This window comes from Corvus brachyrhynchos, unplaced genomic scaffold (assembly GCF_000691975.1).
Source record: "Corvus brachyrhynchos isolate BGI_N302 unplaced genomic scaffold, ASM69197v1 scaffold56, whole genome shotgun sequence".
Classification (NCBI taxonomy): domain Eukaryota; kingdom Metazoa; phylum Chordata; class Aves; order Passeriformes; family Corvidae; genus Corvus; species Corvus brachyrhynchos.
The window spans coordinates 814,941-824,891 of NW_008238664.1; the positions used below are offsets into that span (position 1 = coordinate 814,941).

The 9,951-nt window shown below is 42.1% G+C and overlaps 1 protein-coding gene across 1 annotated transcript in view; it reads left to right on the top strand.

The window, feature by feature from the left end:
* Positions 1-2,333: 2,333 nt before the first annotated feature.
* Positions 2,334-9,951, top strand: part of CHST11 (carbohydrate (chondroitin 4) sulfotransferase 11) — a 193,281-nt gene continuing 185,663 nt past the window's right edge. The window contains exons 1-3 of the mRNA XM_017737912.1: positions 2,334-2,466; positions 6,428-6,550; positions 9,553-9,762. The gene's annotated coding sequence lies outside the window, so the exon portion shown is untranslated. The remainder of the gene's footprint in view (positions 2,467-6,427; positions 6,551-9,552; positions 9,763-9,951) is intronic.

A 9,951-nucleotide genomic window follows, 5' to 3' on the forward strand; every position in this document is an offset into this window, starting at 1 on the left:
TGGGCCCACCCTGCAGGGTTTGTGGGATTCAGAGCCTGCAAATCTGAATATGTTTTTCCTTTTATTTGCTAAATGCTCCCGACCCATGTTCTGTTGTGCAGAATTTGACTTCACACGTATGATTTATTTTTCATTCAATTGTCCTTTTTCTGTCTCTTTTCTAGAAGCTAGAAATCTTCCTAGTTACAGACTTGTCTGAGGGAGTTCTCCCACAGCATTTTTGCGTCTTAAAATCATTAAATAAGCTGACACAAAGTGGGGTGTATATCAGGACAGAGAGGGAAGGCTTTCCTTTCCCCTAGCAAACCTACATGACTGACCTTGATCAGCACCACCTGACCTGCCCCGTCAGACTGACTATCAGGTGCCAACAAGGGATGCTTTTCTGTCAGGGAGGCCATGCTGTGGCCAGACCCCTTGAGTGAGCCCATTCCCTGCTGTAGGTGGCCGTCATGAGCTCAAAGAAGTATCCATCCCTTCCTCTAGAAGCTGACTTAGGCACATAGTGACAAATCTGCAGCTAAAGCCCAGATCCTTCTTTCCTCTGTATATATTTGTGTCATCAAGCAATTCTTTCCTTGAAAACAGGTTTTACCCTAGGTTAGGCACAGAGTAAATTGAGCTCTGCCTTTTTGCTTGCTTTCAAAAATAAGTGGTAACACATTTAGCCTGAAGATCTGCTTTCCCTTTTAATGTCACTGTAAATTGACCACCCACGATGAGATGTGTGTGTATGCCATGCAGTGTGATGTGAGGTAGGCAAAAGTGGTGACTTGCTTTTGGGGTTTGACCCAGAGTAGCTTTTCCCACTCAGAAGCTTCTGCACCATTATGTGTGTCTATATCTGTATACAAATACATATACATGGATTGTGGGATGGGGCAACTCAAGGTCTCTGCAGACAAATGTTCCCTTGGGTGGCACTTTGGGGTTGCTACATCATGGAAAGAAGATGCAGAGAGCGAAGCTGCATGACATGAGGTGCCTGGTGGACCCAACACCACCAGCGTGTCTGAAAATAGAAGCTCATGACTTGTTTTAACTTCCTCTGGGATGTGGGGGGCCATGATAGATCTGTGTGTGGCAGAGGGCACGGCAGGTCAGCACCACAGTGGCAGTGCAAGGGGGGATGCAGAGAGACCACACCACCCTTATTTATGTTTTTATTGGCTCTGCAAGCACCATTTCTTCCTTAGCTCTACAGCTGCTAAAAATAACCATGCTAAATTAATGGCTTACACTCACGTTAAACTGTTAAGCTTGCATTGGTCACTCCAATATGTCATGCCAAAAGTGGTGCTTATTGCACATTTAAAGCTTGCATCCTCCAAGTTTCTTTTTGGTATTTGAAGCTGGACAGGTAATCCTGAATGTGGAGGCATTTGCTTTTTCTTGGAGCAGGGTCAGCTACAACCCAGGAAAGGTAGAAAGGTGCCCGTGTCCGAGGTGAGTAGCTCCCTGAGGATTTCTGGGTTATTTCTGGAGGACATTTAATGGCCATAACCTGGCCCAGGGCTGGGACAGGTGAGGGCAGCATGTCAGGGCTATTTCTGCAGATCACCTCCCCTAGTGAGCACTCTGAGCAGCTCTTACTGCAGGGCCAGAAGAGGAAGTGAAGCAGTGATGCTGCTAACCACTTTAAATGTGTTATTTTAATGAATCTGACAGATGGGTATCAGCCTATGTTTATTTCTCTGCTATCTGAGGTACAACGTTAAAAGAAAACAATGGAAAACGTATGGGAGCCACAGCTCAGTGCTCAGACAGCTCTTGGGCTCTTTTTAATGCCTGGGGCCAATTAAAGCACAATCGTTAGGCTGGGACACTTGATGCGAAGTACGCCAGGGTGTGTGCACGTGTGCCTTTCAATTTAGGAAGATAAAAAATGAAAAATGTGTCTCAAAGCAAGAGTTAGACTCCTGACTAAGCTGGGGATGTGTACATGAACCATCAGCTGTGTACTCTGTGAAGTACCTTTGAAGGTAAAGTCGTGGTGGAAATCAAAGCAGCCTGAAAATAAAGCTGGTGGGGAAGTTGCCATAAAGCACCTTAAAGCAGTGCCTCTGTTTTAGACATGCTTCCTCCTACAAATTAGACAGAAAAAAAGCAATGTGCTCGGGAAATGTGTGGTGCTACTGATTTTCTCAGAAGGAGAGGCATGGTACCAACACCTATTAAATGTTGCAGAGCTTTAACACTCTGAGTTGATACATATTTACTTTTGCTTTAATCTGCTTGTCTTTCTTCTCCTGTTGTTTCTTTATCACTTTTTTGTTGCTTTAGACTTGTCTTGCGGAGTTCTCCCAGCACATGTTTTAAGCAGTCCTAAAATCATAAAACTTGTGGGAAAGGCAAGCAAGGAGCAAGGATTCACCATTTCTCACCTTACAAGAGCTATGGCTGAAGCAGTCAAAGAAGGCTGGGGTTTTCTGCATTACACGTAACTAAGTGCAAGTCACTGCCATGGTATGTCATAATCTAGAAATACACCTATGTTGAAAAAGAGATTAATTGCATGCATAAGCAGCGGGGGTTCATAAAATCTGACTGATTGTTTATGGTGCGGGATGCCCTTACACCCCCAAGTGCTTGGGCAGGGATCGTACAGGAAACATCTCTATATACGCAATATGGGTTTTCTTATATAACCTTTGACTAATCATTTTTAGTGAAGTGGTTAGACCTGCAGTTCACATGAAGGTGTTTTGTCTCAATTTTGGAGTGGTTCCAATACTTTGCAGATGTTGCAAGGTGCATACCTACTGTGGTTTGAAGAGCCTTCAGTGGTGTCATGAGCTGAACCAATGTCTCTGGTGTGTAAAAATGACATTATCCTGTCTAAGATAGATATTCAACTGAGAGAGTTGTAACACTGCTCCTCTATGTGAATTCTCTCATGTGCAGCTGTTTTGGAGTCCCCCATGTGTCTTCCCTGGTTGATGACACCAAACGCTGTGGACACAGAAGGATTGTAATAATTGTTTTTGGAGGGTGATTTGTACTGGAGACTGCAAGCTCAGTTACCTTCTGAGCTCACTGCCTACACAGATCTGTGGAGAAAGGAGCTCTCCCCAGCTGGCCCTGCATTCATCTGTTTTTTGGTTTGGTGGATTTTCTTTTCAGACCTTCTCCCCTTCTCTCCTGAAAGAGGATAAACCCACCAAAACAAATAGAAACATGAAATTGGTTAAGAAACAAAACATAGAAATCATTAATGAGGAGCTCTGTTCTGCCCTCTTTTCCTCTCCCTTGGGAAAATCGTCTGAGGTCTGAAATGGCTCACCAAGCAGCCAGATGAGCAGTAGAGGAAGGGATGGAGTGGGAGGACAGGAGAGTAGGGTCAGCCCTTTTGGTGACAGAACTCATCTAACACATCAGCTCAGCCCATCTCACCTCCAGTGAGGGCAAAATTCACTGCCTAATGCCTGTGGAGTGGAATTTCCTTCTTAAACTTGACTGGTGAATTTCCAGTAGATCCCCATGTAATTTTAGTTTTAAGGAAGATTTACTATCTTTCAGGTCATAGTGGTTTGCAAGCAAGCTATTTGACTGGCACACTATCACTCTTTGCAGCTCCAGGACAGTGTGGGTGAGCTCTGTAGAGCCAGAATGACTGACCTGAGTGGCACAGTGCTCAGTAGTTGGTTTGTTTGAAAACTCTTCCACACAAGTTTCTTGTCTCCACAAGGCATGAATTACTAAATCTGCACTGCTCTAAAATCAAAACCAAACAGGAAATCTTTGCTGCTTGCAATTAAGGCCCCATCTGTAATCAGCACATCTGTTGCAGAGCAGATGCTCTCATTCTTGAGTGTTGTCTTCCTACCACTCAAGTTTTCTCTCTGACTTGGAGTGAAGGAGATGATGGCCCCATCCCACAGCTTCAGAGAGATTGTGGTGGTGTTCACAGGTGGGGCTGGCCATCTCTGTTCTGGGATGCCAGGCTGCAGGGCAGGCAATCACAACAGCAACTCAGTCACTGTAGAAATTCTGTGGACGTTGCACATTTGTGCATAGTTGTTGGAAATTTCAACAGCTTGTTTTCTTGTGACTTCTTCTCATATTCACAGTAGAGCCTAAAATTCCACAGATGCAGACTTCTGGTAGCATTTGGCCCTTTCCTTGCAGTGGGTGGAAGTGAAGAGATTTGTGGATTAGTGCTCAGGGGGATAGAGACAGAGTGAGGTGTATCTTGCCCTTGAAGATCTTTGTTGTTACATTTAGAATAAAATTTTATCTGAATTTTACATGATATGGGAGTTTGGCACAGAGAACCAGATTTATCTACCTGATCCATGCTCATTTCTAATCACCAAACAGCAAAAACTCAGTGTCACTTAGTATAATGTCATACCAAGAGTCTGAAACTTTCTACTGCAAAACTGCATTTTTCTCCAATGGCACCAGTGGTATAAAACTTACGCAGTTGGGAGAGGATTTCTCTCACACTGAGGTGACTCAGAAATTGAATCCATTTAAATGCTATCCATAATGCACATTTTTATATTACGTTTGTTAAAATTCCAGTGTCAGCCAAGACCCAAGCTGGCTTGGCATACAGCAGTACCAGTAGCAGTCCAAATTTCTGGACAATTTGAAAACTGCAGATGCAAGTGCCTAGGACATGTGAGATGTTCTCCTGTCTGGTATTTTTCCATAGGTTATAGCAGAAGCCATTATTACAACTTAAGATAAAAAACTACCTTTTTAATGGCTAAAACCATGGAGACACAAATCCCACTTTAGGGAATGTGAAGCCTTGACAGAGCTGACTGCTCTGGACTGTGATATAATGATACATATTTCTGTGGAGGAGGGTATCTGTGCTTTGAGTGGAGATGAGCCATCTCCATGGATCAGTTACTTAATCCTATTAATATAAATTGAGAATTTTTGTTGTGATGGCACCAATCTTATTCCAGCTGGCATCAAAAGCTGTCACTCTGGTGGGCAGACAAGTCAAGTTAGGAATAGCTACAGGAATTGATTTACCTCTCATGTAAGGCAAAACTATGTGTCACAACAGAGCATCATGCATAAATACTTCCTCTAAATTAAATACTCCCTCTAAATACGCCCTCTTCTCAGCATGGGCAGCGTGCTCAGCCAGTGTGGCTATTCCCAAGCCTCAGGCTCTCAAAGCCAGCTCCAGTTTCTCCACTTGGTGCTTCCCTGTGCTAGGTTCTTTCAGAGCACAGGCAGGGTGGAAGAAGAAGGCTGCAGTGTGCTGCAAGTAGGAAAATCACATCCTCAATCAGGCAAATCAACACAGGGATTTCACTCTAGCTGCATCAGATAAAGGATCTGACCCCTGCCCAGTCCTGCCCTACTGTGGGTACTTAAGGCTGTCACTATACTGATTTTTTTCCAGATTTTCTTTCAAAGCTTGTCCTTGTAGGAATTTTAGTCTGTTGTTGCTAGTAAGAAACAATCTTTTTTTAATAGACATAAAAAAACATAAAACAGTCTAAGCTCATATGACTTGTTAATTAAAGTCATAGTCAACAAGCGTAAAATTGTACACAACCACCCAAAAAGGGTGAGTGTGCTGATCTGTGCAATTCAGCTTGCACTTTAAATCACATATATTAATAGCCAACTTGTTTACAGAAAACAGACCACAGAGCAGTTTAAAACTTTAATAAAAGTTTACAGAAACTTTTTTTTATTTTTCCTTACTTTTCTCTTTGCAAGTTACTCTAGCAGCACATCAAAGCTGACATTATTAGCTTGCCTGAAAACTGCTGAAAACCACCCACATACCTGACTTTATATTTTTTTTTAGCGGTGTGTTTCCTGGAAGAAATCATCAGTTTAGTACAAGTCCTGAGCATTGCTGGCTATGAAGCTTGGCATACAGAGAAAATGTTGTGGGAGTAAATAGATGTTGGCTAATAAAGACAGTGTCCCACAGGCAGCATCATCCTCTTCACCCAGATACAACATGGAATTAGAGGTTCATTGGCTTTTGCACGTGGAATTAGGGCTTGGTTGCAAAATAATTCTGTTTGAGTGTTAACTTTGCAGAATGAAATGTTGTTTTATGGAGGATATGTTTGTATCTGTTATAAACAATGTCGCTTTTTGAAAAGACAAAAAATAGCATTACTACTCCAAAGTGGAAAATGACATTATTATTCACGGTGGAAAATGTCATTGCTGTGCTGATAGCTGTTGACAGGTACTTGTCGTGGCTGTTTGCTGTGATGTGCTAATTATTCTGAAGTTCAATCAGATGGCATTTTGTGTTTTCATTTCAACTGTAAAACCACGGTATTTGTGACATGTTGACAAGTGCGTGTTTAATTGCTCCGTGGATATCTTCCAAGCTCATGTGTTTCCCGCTTACTTTGTGAAGAAAGGTGCATAATTAGCTCTCAGGCTATGGGGTAGGTTGCTCATTATTGTATTTTCATTTCCTCTGCAGCGATAAATCCAGAATGGTGACAAATGTGAAAACCCATCTGTGATGCTGAATGCTACCTTGACTGGATTGTAAAGGTGGAGAATTCTGGCTGATTTTGCAAATCAAGATCATGAACCACCCATGGTAAGAGCTTCTTTTCTTTCTCACCTTCTCTCTGTCTCACTTCCCTCCACAGGTCTAGAACCTAAAGAAAATGATCCAAATGAATCAGACATTAAAAATGTCACCATGTATCTTGGGGACAGTCTTTGGCATTCATACTGCTATAGATTATATCTGTTGTCTTTCTTGCTTATTTCCTTGGGACTGTCATTGGTGTCAGGGTCATGGTGTTCGAAGAGGAAACAAGCCAAACATTGCAATTGCTCCAGTCCAGCTCAAAGTAAATGAATTGGGCAGAGGTAACTGGAAAGAGAGTTGGATTATCTCTAAGTCCAACATTGCTTTTCCCAGAACTCGGGGGGTCTGGGTCTAAATACCACAGCTATTGACTGTTCAGGTGCAAAATGTACATCCATGTTTAAACACTGAATTTTGTCCCTTGTAGGTGATCAGGACAAATATTTTCTCCATAGAGATCCTAGTCTGCAGCTGTGCAGGCCTGGATTCAGTGATTCTGGAACTGCCTCCTGGTCCTGTCTCTTATGGGCCTGCCCATGGTAAGGAGGCAATTGACAGAAAACTGAAATCAATATGAAAGTTATTTACAGTTTTCACTGATGCTCAAAGTTGCCATGGCAGATCCTAGCGAGGAGAGCTTTGAATAAACCTACTAACCAGGATGAGATTTAGGAGAGAAAAGCATGAAATCACTTACCATTCTTCCCTTGCAAGGATGATCTTCAGCTGCTCCTCATATCAGGAAGAAGATTAAGATGATGGTCTTTAGGTGCACATATGCATTAGGTTTGCTTTAATCAGAATTTATTACATGCAATTGTACAGAGATTATAAGAGTAATATTTGGTTTTGTTGTTTTGTTTCAAGTTTTTCTTTTTTCCAAATACATTATATGGATTGTTTTAAAGACAGACACACAAATACCTTTCCTCAGTTAGAAAATAGTGTCAATTAAGTTAATTGTTTGTTTGCTGCTTGGTTAGTAGAGTCCCTAACCAGACCTAGGAGTATTCAGGCTCATAGACACATGAGAGCAGCCTGAAAGCTACCACTGTGCAGCTTGGCTTGCTTTTCTCCTTTCAGAAACTGTAGATTGGAAGCATTGTTGCCCTTTGCAAAGTGATTCATACTTGTTGATAACCTACATGACAGGGAGAAATGATGAGCAGGTGATAAATATCATTCTTGTGGCCTTTCCTACTTGATCTGGAAGAACCAAGCATGTGGTTGTAACTCATAGATCTTTCTTCTGCTCTTCTTCCCTGTGCTGCCATCCCCTCTTGTCTTGGCTTGCTGCTCTCTGTGATCCATCTGCCTGTCCCTCATGTGCTCCATCAGAAGCAGAATTTAAAAATACCTGTTTGAAAGGGAGCCTGGTTAGTTATGGCTGTGTGAAGGTGGGTGCAGGAGCATGCCTTGTGTTTCTTGTGTGGTGTTCAGTGATGGAGCACTAACAATTTTAGGGTAATTTTAATGTTGAAGTACAGTTCTGCCTCATTAATTCTTGCTATATTTAGAATTCAGAATAGCCAAAGTGTTTGAAGGATCAGTCAGTCAAGCTGTTCTCTTCTTCCTCTTCCCCTTTAACCTTATAATTCCATGTCTTTCCTCAGCTAAACCTCTTATGCTCCAAGCAACCTGGGAAGCAAAGCAGGGACTCATCTGAAAGGGACAAACTTTGGGCCTAAATTTCAGTATGCCTTCCCTGTAACTTGAGCTGGGGGAGGAAATGATCTGCTATTCAAGTTACAAGCTTATGCAACACCACAATAAGCTTGCCAGGATCCTCCAGCGAAGCATTTGCAGCCATGTTCCAATATTTATAGCCTATATAAAAGTACAGGGGAAATTATTTAATTAAAAACACAGAAAAGGAGAACCAGGACATATTTCCCCTGTTCCTTTCTTTGCTGGTGCAAGGACCAGCCACTGTGGTGTGAGAGAGGTCCTCATCTAAGCCTTCTGCTTTTCTTTTGAAACGAGTGTAAAGTTACTCTGCTTTTCTGCCTTCTAATGCTATTTCTTTAAAAATTTATTTTCTCCTCACAAGACTAAGTTAAATGGTTTTGATATGTAGGCTCTTGCTCTGGTACTTGAGGGAAAATGCTTTTCATTTGTTTTCATACGCTGATGTATTGGCAGCGATCACATTATAGATATACAAGCTATTCCCTGCTTCCCGCTGCATTGTGACAGTTTCTGAGTATAATAGCTAGTGAAATGAGTATCTTGCAGTAGTATTAAGAAACATGAAAATAATTACCATTGCAATTGCCACAACTCTCATGTGGCATGTGCAGTTTAGTGTTTTTATCTTGTTTGAAACTCTTTTACAGACTTAGTTCCCTGTATTGTGTGTTTCCCTGTACTTATTAGGCAAACAAGACAGCAACTCTTGCTATCTGTACACAAGAATGACATTTTTCCTTTTCTCCGGGTTGATGGAAGGGAGCCAGTTCAGGAGCTGCAGACTTCTGCATATCTCTATTTTACATTCATTTTTATACCTATAAGCTTGTAAAGGTCCAGTGTTGTTCTTCTGAGCAGCACTGCACAAAAACACACAGGCAAAAGTGCCCAAGTTTCTGTGTATACACACACAGAGTCAGAACAGGCAAACAAGCTTGGGATTAATCAAATTTTATCTTGAATGTGATGCAGGAGAAGAAAATATTACTGCTGTGTCAGAGCACTCGGGTGGAGCTGCCACACTCTGGAGATGGTGGGACAACAGAAACGGATAAATTGGAGCTTGTGTAGCTACAGCTTGTGCTGTACCTGTTCTGCATATGAATGGAAAGCTTGAGTCCCTGCACTTACCATTTTGGCGCCCTTCCTGCATTTAAATATTACTTTGTCAGGTCTTTCAGCTTTCTAAAATATAGCGACTGCTGTTCTCCAAATGGCTAAGGAATACAGGGGAGAAATGCCTCTCACAACCCCTTTTTGTGTTGGTGTTTTGAGGCTGTACTGGCACAAGCACTGATAAACATTTGCTCTTTCAGGAGTGGACTGACTGGTTATGGTCATTCTCCTGTCCTGGCTGGAGTGTTTGAGGAGGAGTCAGTGAACAAGAAGTCAGTCTGGCCTTTCTGGCCACCTTCATGTTATGAGGATTCAGCAGTCCAGGATGCAGTGGATGCTCCTCCACATCTCCTATGAATGACTCACACCAACCATCCAGTATGAGAGCTGGCTCTTTCAAAAAACTGAAGGTACAGACATTGCCAATATTCTAAATCAATTGTGGGTTTTGTTGAAAGGGAAATAACCTTTAGTCTTTGGCCAATATACAGTTCACTGGAGATACTTCTGATGTTCCAAATCTGGCCTATTAGCATTATATTCTGCCCCATAAATGATTGTTCTGTAGCAACTCAGGGTAGTTACAAATGTATCCTCAT